Source organism: Diceros bicornis, unplaced genomic scaffold (assembly GCF_020826845.1).
Source record: "Diceros bicornis minor isolate mBicDic1 unplaced genomic scaffold, mDicBic1.mat.cur scaffold_272_ctg1, whole genome shotgun sequence".
Classification (NCBI taxonomy): Eukaryota; Metazoa; Chordata; class Mammalia; order Perissodactyla; family Rhinocerotidae; genus Diceros; species Diceros bicornis.
In genome coordinates this window covers 361812-374529 of record NW_026691146.1, presented here as the reverse complement: position 1 = coordinate 374529, position 12718 = coordinate 361812, and the positions used below count along the sequence as shown (strand labels likewise).

Genomic DNA, 12718 nt, shown 5'->3' with positions numbered 1-12718 from the left:
CCTTCTACAAAGTATTTACTGTCTTTTACACAGAATACTATATTTCTCACCATATTTTTTGAGATGTTTCAATCATATAGAAAATTAATAGACAAATGAGTAAGCCAACTTTCCAGAGTTGTTCAATCTTAATATTTTGCCATATTTACTTTATACCTTGTTTGCAAGTAGCATTACTAGTATGCTGAATTTACTCTTTTTCTTTCCTAGACGTGTTGTTATACTTTGTTACATATGTATGTATCCGTAAACAATATAGAGCATTACTTTACCTGTTTTTAAACTTTGTACAATGATACGATACTGTACCTATATTTGTTCAGAAGTGTTTTTAGTTGCCTAACATTATTTTTAAGTAGCCTTATTGATTGTTCATCTATTTCAATTGCTGTGTAGTAGTCCATTGTATGAATATACCAGAAATTTTTTATCCATTTTCCTTTTGACAGACATTTAAGTTGTTTACATTCTTTTACAATTCTAAACAATGCTGCTATGAACTTTCTTATGCATGTTTCCTTATGTTCCTGTGGGACAGGTTTTGGATATATACATAGGACTAGACTTCCTGGTGTTGGGTATCTTCAACTTTACTAGAAATTGTTAATTTCTGTCCAAAGTGGCTGTAGCGATTTACACTCCCTCTAGCAGTATCCTCCATTAAGTTTTCATCCAAGATATTAGTGTACTCTAGTTTTACAGAAATGACGGTGCTTGCATCATTAAGGCACAAATTCCTTTGTTGATTTCTTTTATGCCTATATGCTTTTAAGTCCAACATAATTTTAGGGAGAAAGATAAAGGCATAAGGTCTAGAGTGAACTAAATACTAATTCTCCCTTCTGCTATTGCTATGTTCCCTCAAGTACAACCTTACTTCTTGTTGTGTTTGTACTTGTGATGGAGACAGACCCTAATGAAGTAAATTGTATACTGATTTTTTTTTTTATTGTTTTTGTGTCAATAGATTGTCCGAGGATTAAAAAGTAAGCAGCATTGTTTGTTGGAGAGCCCTACAGAAAGTGGGAAAAGCTTAGTCTTACTTTGTGCTGCTTTAGCGTGGCAACAGTCTCTTCTTCGTGGTAAGTATTTGGTTGATATATTCAGGTTGATTATTGGGACTTGAAAAAAATATAATAAAGTACTTTTTATCCAGAATGATTCATTTAAAGAAATAGCAGTAACTAAGAATACACTTTTGGTCTTTCTTTTAATCCTCCCTGCTTGATATTTTAATAAGTCTCAATATAAACGAATACTCAAGTGGTTGTGCCTTTATTACATCATTAATCTTTGACTATTATCTTTTTGTAAGTTATGCAAATTGATGATAATTTCTCTATAAATGTCTCTGACATCATAAGTGTTTCTCTCCTGTCCTAATTTGATGCTACAGATAGGGTGACCAACTTGTCCAGATTTGCCAGGTACTTTCCCAGGTTTAGCACTGAAAATCTTACAGCCTGGGAAACCTCGCAATCCTGGGCAAATTCGAGTGGTTGCTCACTGTAGCTGCAGAGGATGATTAATGTTTTTTGAATTAGAAATATTATAAATAGAGGTTCTTTCACTTTTAGGGAAGCCAGCAGATGAAAGCTTAAGCAAAAAAGCTGAAGTACCATTGTCACGTGGTTGTACGTGCCATTCAAAGAATTTTACAAACGATGGCGAGGACCGAGGAACTTCACGTCATTTCAACAGTCCAAGTACACCACCTTCTGAAAGAAATGGCACTTCATCAACTTGTCAAGGTAGGTTATATTTTTGCCTGGGTCTGTTGGTATCTGTAGTAGGAACCTTCATTACTGTTGTTATGAGACCTAATTTGATAAATTTGATGAGCATAATTGATTAGGTACCTCCATCTAATTTCTCTGGAATTATTTTTAGAGAAGAGTGGTCAGAAATCCTTGGACTACTTTATTCTTGGCTTGGCTTTTAATTGATTTGGACATTTTGCTAGCTTAAATCATTTTTTGAGGCAGGCAAGGCAAAATAAATGATATTCAGAAATTGATGTTATTTGTAGGCAGGATTGTTAATTATAGGTTAGAATTTTAGAAAACATTGATTTGTATTGTTAGACAAAATCTAGTTAGCCTCATTCATTCTTGATAAGTTTGCATGAACTTCTGAAGCCAGTATCCTGCATGAGGATGAGATATGTTTTAGGTATGATCCTTGACTAGTTCTAATTAGGTTTATTTAAGAGAAATATATTAAGACTAACATAAGACTATTCATTTCTAAAAAATATTTCTCTGGCTTTGACTATATGGAAAAGATTGATCGTTATTTGCCTAAACCAGAAACCTAGGAGACATTCTATACACGTTGCTCTACCTTATTTCTTCGTGCAAATCTCTATCTCCATTGACAACTGCCTGGTCCAAACTACCATCTCTTGTTTAGAGCATGCAATAACTTCTTTTCCTGCTTTCACTCATGCCATTCTTTAACTAATCACTGGCAGGGAGAAAAGAGGTGGCCATGACTGACTTAAGTCTCAACAGTATCCACTTCCTAAAATCAAGAATGGAGTCATCTTCCTCTAAAGCCCATGACTATGTGTGGAGGAGGGTGGCTGCTGGAACCCAAGTGTGATTCTGTTAGGAGTGAGGAAGAGGAGATGGAATAGTTTCTGGAGAGGTGAGCAATAGTGTTGTCTACACTGTTTTGACCCTTGGCCCTTTTGACTTTCTTTCCATTCCTTCAAAGGGTCATGCTTTCTTCTGCCTCAGAGCCTTTGCTTGTGTTAGTGTCTCTTCTGAGGAAAGTTACATCTTCAACTTGTTATCCTCCTCTTCCATTAGGTGTTGCTTAAATGTCGCTTCCTTGAGGGAGCCATACTGACCTTTCCGTTAGCTCAGATTTGGTTTCCCTGTTATTTTGTGTCATCTTACTGTGTTTGTCTCCTTGACAGCACTTGTCTGTGAAGTTTTTATTATCCATGTGTCTGTGTGCATCTTTTATTAATCTCTGCTTCCCCTAGCAGACTGTGTTCTCCATGAGGTCAGGAACCATGTCAGTTTGCTCACCATTGTAACCCTGGAACCTAGCAGAGTGCTTGGCATATAGTAGGTGCTAGATAAATATTTGTTGTGTGAATGAATGGAGTTGATTTTGAGCTAATTCTAAGAAATCTGGTTTACAATATTTATATACAACCTGTATTATTTTTAGAAAAGCTTTATTGAAATATACTTGAGAAAACAAACTGCATTCATTTAAATGGTATGCTTTGATAAGTTATGACCTCCACCATAAGGTGTACCTCGATGAAACTTTCAGTCAGTGTCAAGATAGTGAACATATCCATTATCTTCCAAAGTTTTCTCATGCACGTTTGTTATCCCTCCTTCCCACCCCTCTATGACTTACTCTTTCCAAAGAACCACTGATTTGCTTTCTATCACTATAGATTAGTTTGCATTTTCGAGAGTTTATATAAATGGAATCAGACAATTTGTACACTGATTTTGTCTAGCTTCTGTCACTTAACATAATTCTTTTGAAATTCACCCATGTTGTGTGTATCAACAGTTTGTTCCTTTGTGTTGCTGAGTAATGTTCTGCTCTGTGGATATACTACAAAGTGTTTATCCAGTCACGTGTTGATATATATGTGAGTTGTTTCTAGTTTTGGGCTATTACAAATAAAGCTGCTATGAACATTTGTATGTAAGTCTTTGTTATGTACATGTGCTTTCCTTTTTATGGGTAAATACCTAAGAGTGGAGTGAGTGGATCACTTATGTTTAACTCTTTAAGAAACTTCCAAACTCTTTCCCAAAGTGTTTATACATTATACCATTGTACATTCCCAACAGCAGTGTCCAAGAGTTCCCATTTCTCTACATCTTTGCTTACACTTGGTATGGTCAGTCTTGTCAGCCATTCTAATAGGCGTGTAGTGTTGTATCTCATTGTGGTTTAAATCAGCATTTCCCTGATAACTTATGATGTTGAGCGTCTTTTCGTGTGCTTATTAGCCATCTGTATATCTTCTCTGATAAAATGTCTGTTCGAATCTTTTACCTCTTTTTTTTTCTTATTGTTAAGTTTTGAGAGTTCTTTATATATTTTGAATACAAGTGTTTTTCTATCAAATATAGTTTTAGGTTTTACCGTTAAATCTAAAATACATTTCGAGTTATTTTTGGTACATTGTGTGAGGTATGGATCCAAGTTCATTTATTTTGCCTATGGATATCTCATTGTTCAGCACCATTTATTGAAACGGCTACCCTTTATCCACTGCATTGCCTTTGTGCCTTGGTAAAAAATCAGTTGTCAATATATACACAACTTGCATTTTAACATCATTGTGAGTTAGGGCTGTTTAGAATAGTCTCTTGAAGCATCAGACGCGGTAAATCAGGGTTGTGTTCTTTATATTTTTAAGCAAATTCTTTAATAAGATATAAGCTAAATACAGAAAAGCATACAAATCCTAAGTGTATAGCTTGATGAATTTTCACAAAGTAAACACACTCGTGTATCTACCACCTAGATAAAAATAGGACATTACCAACACCCTACAGCCCCTTCTCATGCTCTTTTCTAGTCACTCTCCTTTCTCTGTGCAGGTAATTGCTCTCCTCCCTTCTGTCACCATTGATGAGTTTTGCCTCTTTATAGAAATGGAGTGATATCTGTACTCTTGAGTCTGCGTACTTTTGCTTAACATTGTATTTTGGGGATTCATTTGTGTTGTTGCATATAGTAGTAGTTCTTGTTGTGGTATATTATTTCCTTCTATGAACATATCACAGTTTATTAATCCGTTCTGCAGTTATTAGACATTTGGATGGTTTCTCCTTTAGGCTTTTAATGCTTTTATGAACATTCTTGTTCATTCTTTTGCAAATAGGTAAGTATATTCTGTTGGATATATCCCTAGGAATGGCATTGCTGGTCATAGTGTATGGATATGTTCAGCTATAGTAGAGACTGCCAACATTTTCCAAAGTGGTTGAACCAGTTTATGCAACCCCTTTACTACATCCAGTAGTATATGAGAATTACGTTATTCAGCATTCTTGTTAACACTTGATATGTCCAGTTTTCTAAAATTTTAGCCATTCTTGTGCATGGATGGTGTTCTCGTGAGTTTGAATTGGTATTTCTCTGGTGACTAGTGAGTTTGAGAATCTTCATATATGTTTATTGGTCATTTGAATATTCTTTTTAATGAATTGCCTATTCAGATTGCCCATATTTCTATTGGGTTGTTTCTTACTGATTTCTATGAGTTTTTTTTTTTTTTAATATCTTCTGGCTATGTCTTGTTTCTTTATAACTTTGTATTTTAAAGACTTAACCCCTCCAATAAGCTTCCTGCAAATGTCCCTGCTATAGAGAACAGGAAGATAAGCCTTTTGGTCTATGCAAATAATATGATTTATTTTTAATGAATTGGGGTAAATCTCATTTGGCACATGGCTGTTCAGTTTTTCTAAAACTAAATTATTGTTTTTGGTAGATGTTCCCTGGCCTTTAATGGGCCCATGCAAATTTGCCCCTTGATTTATTTGGGACAGGGTTTCTCAAAAGTGACACTATTAAAATTTGAATGGGATAATTCTCTGTTGTGGCAGCTGTCCTGTGCACTGTGGGATGCTTAGCAGCATCTCCCAGGCCTCAACTCACGAGGCCAGTAGTACCTACCCCCCACTTTGTGACAACCAAAAATGTTTCCAGACGTTGCTGAATGTCCCTGGGGTGGGAGGTGGGGGTGGTAAAATTGTCCCTGTTGAGAACCACTGATCTAGATTTGTTTTGTGGGTATTTTACCAGTTTGCCAGGAAATTACAGAGCTCAAAATTACGTGTGGTTTCTAAAATACATATGGAAATACAAAGGACTAAGAATAGCCAAGATATTTTTTAAGCAGCAGGTCAAGGTGAGAAGACTTGATCTATGAGATATCCTGATTTATTATATATAAAGCTATAGTAACTAAAGCACTTTGGTATTAGCACAGTGTTAGACCAGTGGAAAACAGTAGAGAACCCAAATCCAGTTCCATGTGTATCCAGAAACTTTATTTCTTTTAATAAAAGTGCTCTTACAGAGCAGAGGGCAAAGGAGGGGCGTTTCTTTAAGTGGTCTTGGGACTATTAGATATCAGTATGGAAAAATTCAAATTGGAACCCTACTTTACTCCGTACACAAAAATCCATTCCAGGTAGATTAAAGACCTAGGCATGAAAGGCAAAACTATTAAGATGTTAGAATATAGTGGTTTTCAAACGATGTTCTTAAGAGTCTTAGAAAAAACATGGCTTCTAGTGGGAAGGGGACAGTGGATCAGGGAAGTTCTAGGTCTTGCGTGCTCTTTTGGAAATTTTAAACGCTATTTTTAAAAAACTGTAGTCCTCCTCAGAAAAGGCTTGAAAACCCGTGCTGTGTGACATAGAAAGCCTTCTGTGTTTGTGCAGACTCAAACTTATTTTTTTTTTTGAAAATAGTATTGGACTTGCTTATCGGGCTTTCTCCCCTAGTATTCTGTAAATCCTTCAAGGCCAGGGACTGGTTTTTGTTCATTGTTTTTCCATGGGGTATGGAATTGTATGGACTCAATAAAATAAATGCTTGTTAAATGAATTCAAGCACTGGGAGTGTAGGGAGCTTATAGAGAAGAGCAGAGAGGAAGGAAGGTACTTTGAAGAACACTCTCATTTACAGAAAGGGAGAAACCAATGTATGGGAATAGTTAAGAACCGTGTTACAGACATTAAGGAAAAAGCAAATGCATTTATTCTGTTGCAAGAATACGGAGTTTTATGTTTGGCTGTATACCTAGAGGTTATGCTTATGGATTTTAGAATCAGACAGCAGGAGTCAGTCATATCTAGGCTCTGCCTCTTACTAGCTAAACAATATTGGGCATGAACTTGACTTCTTTAAAACCCAGTATTCGCACTTATAAAATGGGAATAATGTTATTTGATGATTTAAGAGGTCATTGATGACCTTGAGATAGAGCTTTCCGGATTGTGGGATTAAAAGCCAGATTATAGGAGCTTGATTCTACTATATTGTTAAGCCTAAAGAACATTGAGAAGCTTAGTAGGAAACAAACATTGAGACACTGTAAGAACGATTTTTATAGAAATGAAATACATTTTCTTGAGAGAATCTTACAGTTATATTTTTAAGCCACGTTATTGGGAGTGGTCTACAAAAGCATAAAGCTACAATTGGACTTTCCTGTTGAAAGTATATTTCTCAAAATGTTTGCTATATCTTTGTTAAGGTAAACTGAGTGGTAAAGAGCTTTTAAACATGTTGAGCATTTCATCTTTTAAAGTATGTTATGAAATTTTTAGAAATAAATCATACATCTTGATTCCAATTTTTTTCTAGAAAAATTTCCTGGAGCAACCCCTGATGGCCTAGCGGTTAAAGTTTGGCACACTCCGCTTCGGCGTCCCAGGTTCAGTTCCCAGGAGCGAACCACACCACTCGTCTCTCATTGACTATGCTGTGGCGGTGGCTCATGTAGCAGAACTAGAAGGACTTACACGTAGAATATAGAACTATGTACTGTGGCTTTGGGAAGGGAGAAATAAGAGAGGCAGATTGGCAACAGATGTTAGCTCAGGGCAAATCTTTCCAAGCAGGGAAAAAAAAAGAAAAAGAAAAATTGCCTAAGTGTAAGTTATTTATACTCATTTTTTATGACTTCTTATATAAGATTCTCCTGAATAAAACTATACTCACTGCAAAGCTATCTGCCGATAAACAGGTATCCATATGGAGAGATGAAAATGGTGATTTTCAAGTAGAGAAGAATTCAACCCTTATAAACTACACAGCAGGTAAACAGAATTTGTTGGCAGTGAAATATTCCCATTAGTTTTAGTAGAAAAAGGTAGCCAAGCATCAATCAAGATTTCAGTGGTGCTTGTAGAGAGTAGTTGGGTCATGTCACAGACGTAAATTGTAAATTATTGTAACTTCATTTTATATAGTTACTCACTACAAAGGAGTTTATTATTATACTAGATTATTGAGGCTAACATCATTAAAATGAAACTGCATGGTGCTTTCATATATAAGAGGAATTTGACAGTATACTATTTACTTAAGGCATATACTGATAGTATAGCTACTTTGTACTTTTAATTCTTCTGTTGTTTTGATCTAATAATGGCATTTTTGGGGGGTCAAAATACCTTTTTTTAGAAACCTTGATGCAACCATATGCTGTCTTCAAAATCTTAGTTCAAATAAAGCAATAGAGGCAAGTTGGAAGTGAAAGCATAGAATACATAAACAAAATAATAAGGGAATTATGGTGCCAGTTATCAATGGATTGCCCCTGTGTAACAACATCAGAGTGTTGGCTTCTGTTGTCTGTTCTGCAATAATGGAGCTGCACCCAGTAGACATTTCTCTTTTGCACCTGGCAGGGGTTAAGCTTTGTCAGAGAAAATTTAGGGCAAAGGGCCTTCCTTCCTAATTCCAGGGTGCTTCCATTCTTTCCTTTTTCTTTCTCCTGCAGTACAACCAGCAGTGGCACAATTCAGGGGTGTTTACAGGGACTCACCCACAGTGGGTGATCCATAGTGGATTTAGTGGATCCCCTTGGATGGCTGAATAAGGAGAATGAGTGGCACCCCTGCAAGTGGAATCCCAGTGAATCCAGTAGGCATCCCAGCCTCAGCCTACCTGGCCCTGGGAGGGGACAGCGATTTCCTGTTTGCCAGTCTCAGCCTGCTGTTCCCTACCTGCTGAGCTCTGCCCTGATCAGGGACCAGTACTGGCCTTGGGAAACATGACAATCTTCTCCACTATCCCTGTGCTGTAATCATTCCTTCTCCAACAAGGCCTGAAGGCAGCCTTGGTGAGGGGGTCTTCTCTCAAATTTGTTTCTTTCTTAACTACTCTACTGTAATTCTGGGTTATTCTCTAGAGTTCCCTTTAAAGGTTTATGGTTAATTGTCCATTATATAAACTGTCCCTGCTCAATCTATTGGTTGGTTTCCCTGTCCTGAGTGAACACTGATTCTTATCATTATATATTATTTTATAGTGTGTTAGTGCTAAGGGGAAAAATGAAAGGGGAACAAGTTGGATAGGGAGTGTCAGGACAAGTGGATAGTTTATATTTTAAATGACATGTTCAATACAGCCTCACCAAGATGACATTTGAACGCAGAATTAAAGATAGTGAAGAAGATGAGGCATGAAATCATCATGTGGAAGAGGATTCCAAGTGGAAGGAACATAGAGTGCAAGTCTACAGGTGGGAGAGTGGCTGACATGTACCAGGAGCATAATGGAGGGGAGAGGTACAGGGGATGACTGGCCAAAGATGATGTCAGAGAGAGTGTGGGACCAACTGTATGGGGATTGAGGTCCATCATAAGGACTTGAACTTTCCCCCTGAGAGAAATGAAGAGCCCCTTGAGAGATTTCACAATGTCAGGGTGTGACATCTGGTTTTAAAGGGTCACTCCAATTGGTGTATTGGGGATAGATTGCAGGTCAAATATAGAGGCAGAGAAACCAGTTAGAAGGATACAGCGATAATCCAAGCCAGAACAATGGTGCAATGTGGTCCACCCAGCCATCAGGGACTAACAGGATGTGGACTTACATACCCACCACAAGCAAAGAAAAAACTAGTCAAAATACGTGATATGATTATTTCGCTAATGATCAGTCTACGTATGCAGTGGGTGAAAGTCCACAAGGCCAGAGAAAAGCAACTTTCATGTAAAGAATAATTCTAAGTAACTGTAAGTCACACCACCTGCAACAACCACAGATTCTAGAATTATTTGAGATGCCAAGACAATAAGGAGGGAATAATCTTTTCAACAGGTAGTGCTGGGACAGGTGGATATCCACATGTGAAAGAATAAAGGTGAACCCCTACCTCACACCACATACAAAAATGTTACATCTTCTTACCATCAAAGATGTAAATGTAAGACCTAAAACTATAAAACTCTTGGAAGAAAACATGGCCCTGGATTAGGCAATGTTTTTGTAATTATGGCAACCAACACAAAAGCAACCAAAGGGAAAACAGATCAATTCAACTTCACCAAAAGTAAAACTTGAGTACGTTGAAAGAAATGATCAAGAAAGTGAAAAGATGACTCACAGAAGGGGAGAACATGTTTACAGATCTTTACATATCTGATAAGGTTCTACTATTGAGAATATATAATACGTTCTCACCTCTCAACAATAAAATACAAATAGCACAATGAAAAATAGGCAATGCATTTGGATAGGCATTTCTCCACAAGAAACATGCCTGCCTGGTGCTGTACTGTGCTGTCCCTGCCTGAGGCTGCAGTTCCTGTGCTGGCCATCAGGTGGCAGCCTCCTGTGTCAGTGGTGCCCACTGAGCTTTGCTGGAGCAATTGGGAAAAGGAGGAGTCATGCAGAAGTCATGCTGACCCTCCGCCTGCCTCGGGACCCAATTGCACTTCCTATTACTAGTGTTCCTCTTCACCATCTGAGTGGAGCAAGAGCAGGAAAGAGATATCCAAGATGCCCCTGTTTGTTCATTCAGCAGCTACGTGCCAAGCCCTCACCCTGGGCCAGGAGCCCTGGTGGGCTCAAGGGTGGTACTGAAATCTACCCAGTGTTCCCTGCCCACCAGGAGCTCAGTCTGGAGGCAGATGGACAAAAGCACAAAATCAGAGACACGTGAAAGAGAAGAGCATGAACTGGAATGAAAATAAAGAGTGTCCTGCAGGGAGGGCTGGGGTCTCACTGGGTAGGAGGGTCTGAAAGGCCTGACTGAGGTGACATTTGCTGTGACCAGAATGACAGGAGGACCCAGCGCTGCACTCACCTGTGATCAGCGTGCCAGGGAGAAGGCATTGTTGGTGTGGAGACACCCAGGCAGAAGTGGGTTTGGCCAGAGGAGGTTAGAGAGGTGGGCACTGTGGCTGCAGAGAGCCTGGAGGGGAGAGGAGGGAGAAGGGCAGGCCAGACCCGGGAACTAGGAGATGGTGTGGGGTGTCTCCTCCTCTCTGACAACACTGTTCCCCACGCTGCATCTTTAAACCGCAAATATTCGCTCTCTCTCCATCTCTGTGGACCAGGAATCCTGCACAACTGAGTTGGAGCCTCTGCTCATCGCGTCTTCCAGGTTGGGGCTGTGGCCTCCACTGAGGCTGGAATAGGATGAGATGTGTTGTCAAGCTAACTCTTGTGGGCTCGGTCAGGAGCAGCTTCACTGAGAGCCCGGCTCCTTTCTGTTTGTTGGGCAGGGCTCTCCCTTGGTTTCTTCTGTGTGGGCCTCTGCATAGGGGAGCTCAGGACATCCATGTATTTCCCCAGGTCCAGGGGTCAGACAGACTGAGAGAGGGGAGCAATGGGAGAGTGTCGAGGGAACATAAAAGAGTGAGTGAGAGAGAATGACAGCCTCAGTGGTGGAATCTGGGAAGGGTCGTCCTGTCACTTGTGCTGGGTCTGCTGATCAGAAGCCAATACCTAAGCTGTCATTGGTCCACAGGGACGTATAGAACAAGCAGGGAGATCATCCCTGCAAGGGCATGTTGACCTTGACTCGATTGTCCTGGTGGTGAAAGGCTCCCTTCCTACCTGGGATCATCCTACGTTGAGCTCAGATCCTCTTCCTTGGGAGCGTTGTTCGTTGAGGCCCGGGTGTGCTCTCCCGTGTACCCTGGGCTCCTGTCCCCTCCAGGAGGGAGAGGTACATTGAGGGGGCTTATGCCAGAGCAAGCAGGGACCACTCTACCCTCCCAGCTCATTTGCTTCCTTCCCCAGGTGGGCCAACTCCTCAGGAGCCTCTCGTCACTGCTCACCATCTTCTCTGCTCTGAGAGCACCTCGTTTCAACCTCTGAAGAAGACCTGGGGAGAAGTTTGCAGGTGGGAAGGACTCTCTCCATGGGAGCCCCAGAGTGGACAGGGACCTTCGACAGGGCTGGGAATTGTCCCCTCAGTCAACTTGGACTTCCTGGGAGACAGCAACCCCTGGGGGCAGGGCCTATGCTGGTGGCAGGTCTCTAAGCATGCCCACAATGCCCATCTTCCTGGTCTCTCGTGATTCGGCACAGGCCTGCACAAGCACACAACATTTCAGAGCCCCTGGGGTTATGTGCAGCCCATCAAGGCCACTGTGTCTGTCTCATTGTGTGGTTGTCCGTCTCACCTTCCTGGCTGATTCACTGCTGTTTTCTAGATCCAACCTCAGGCGGCTGCAAAGTTGACTTTCCACGTCAGATTGCCACTGAGATGGCTACTGTTTCCAGAAATGCTTAGGGGCCAGGCTTTGTCCACCCATGGCGACATCAAGTGGGCAACCTCTGACAGTGAAGCCACCTCCCTTCAGGCTTGCGTGGCTCACAGGGCCGTCACTCTGAGGTGCTGGGGATGGGACCTGCCCCGAACAAAATCACCATGAATCTCACTGTTACTCCCTCAGCTTCAAATGCTCCTCAGTTGGTTGTATGTCTTTGGTCTCTTCCCAGAGGTTGTTTCTGACAGCGTATCCGGTGTGATCATGGCTTCCGGAAAGAGGATTGGCTGAAGTCCTCACTCCACCATTTGATGTGTCCTGCGGCCCCACGCCGATCACTTTCTGAAGGCGCATCCTTTCAGCAATCTGAGGACCCAAGATTGTGAGTCTGTGTCCTGGAGGGATTTTGAGAAGAGCTGGTGGGATGGTAGTATTGCAAAGCATAAATTCTTGTTTCCAGAAAGCTGTCTGGGATCTTC

At 40.4% G+C, this 12718-nt stretch overlaps 1 long non-coding RNA gene across 1 annotated transcript; it reads left to right on the top strand.

Moving 5' to 3' along the window:
• The first annotated feature begins 1021 nt into the window (after positions 1–1021).
• Positions 1022–12502, top strand: LOC131402805 (uncharacterized). Its single transcript, XR_009218985.1, has 3 exons — positions 1022–1082; positions 1578–1751; positions 12472–12502. It is a non-coding gene; the product is annotated as an uncharacterized LOC131402805 (long non-coding RNA).
• Positions 12503–12718: the final 216 nt, after the last annotated feature.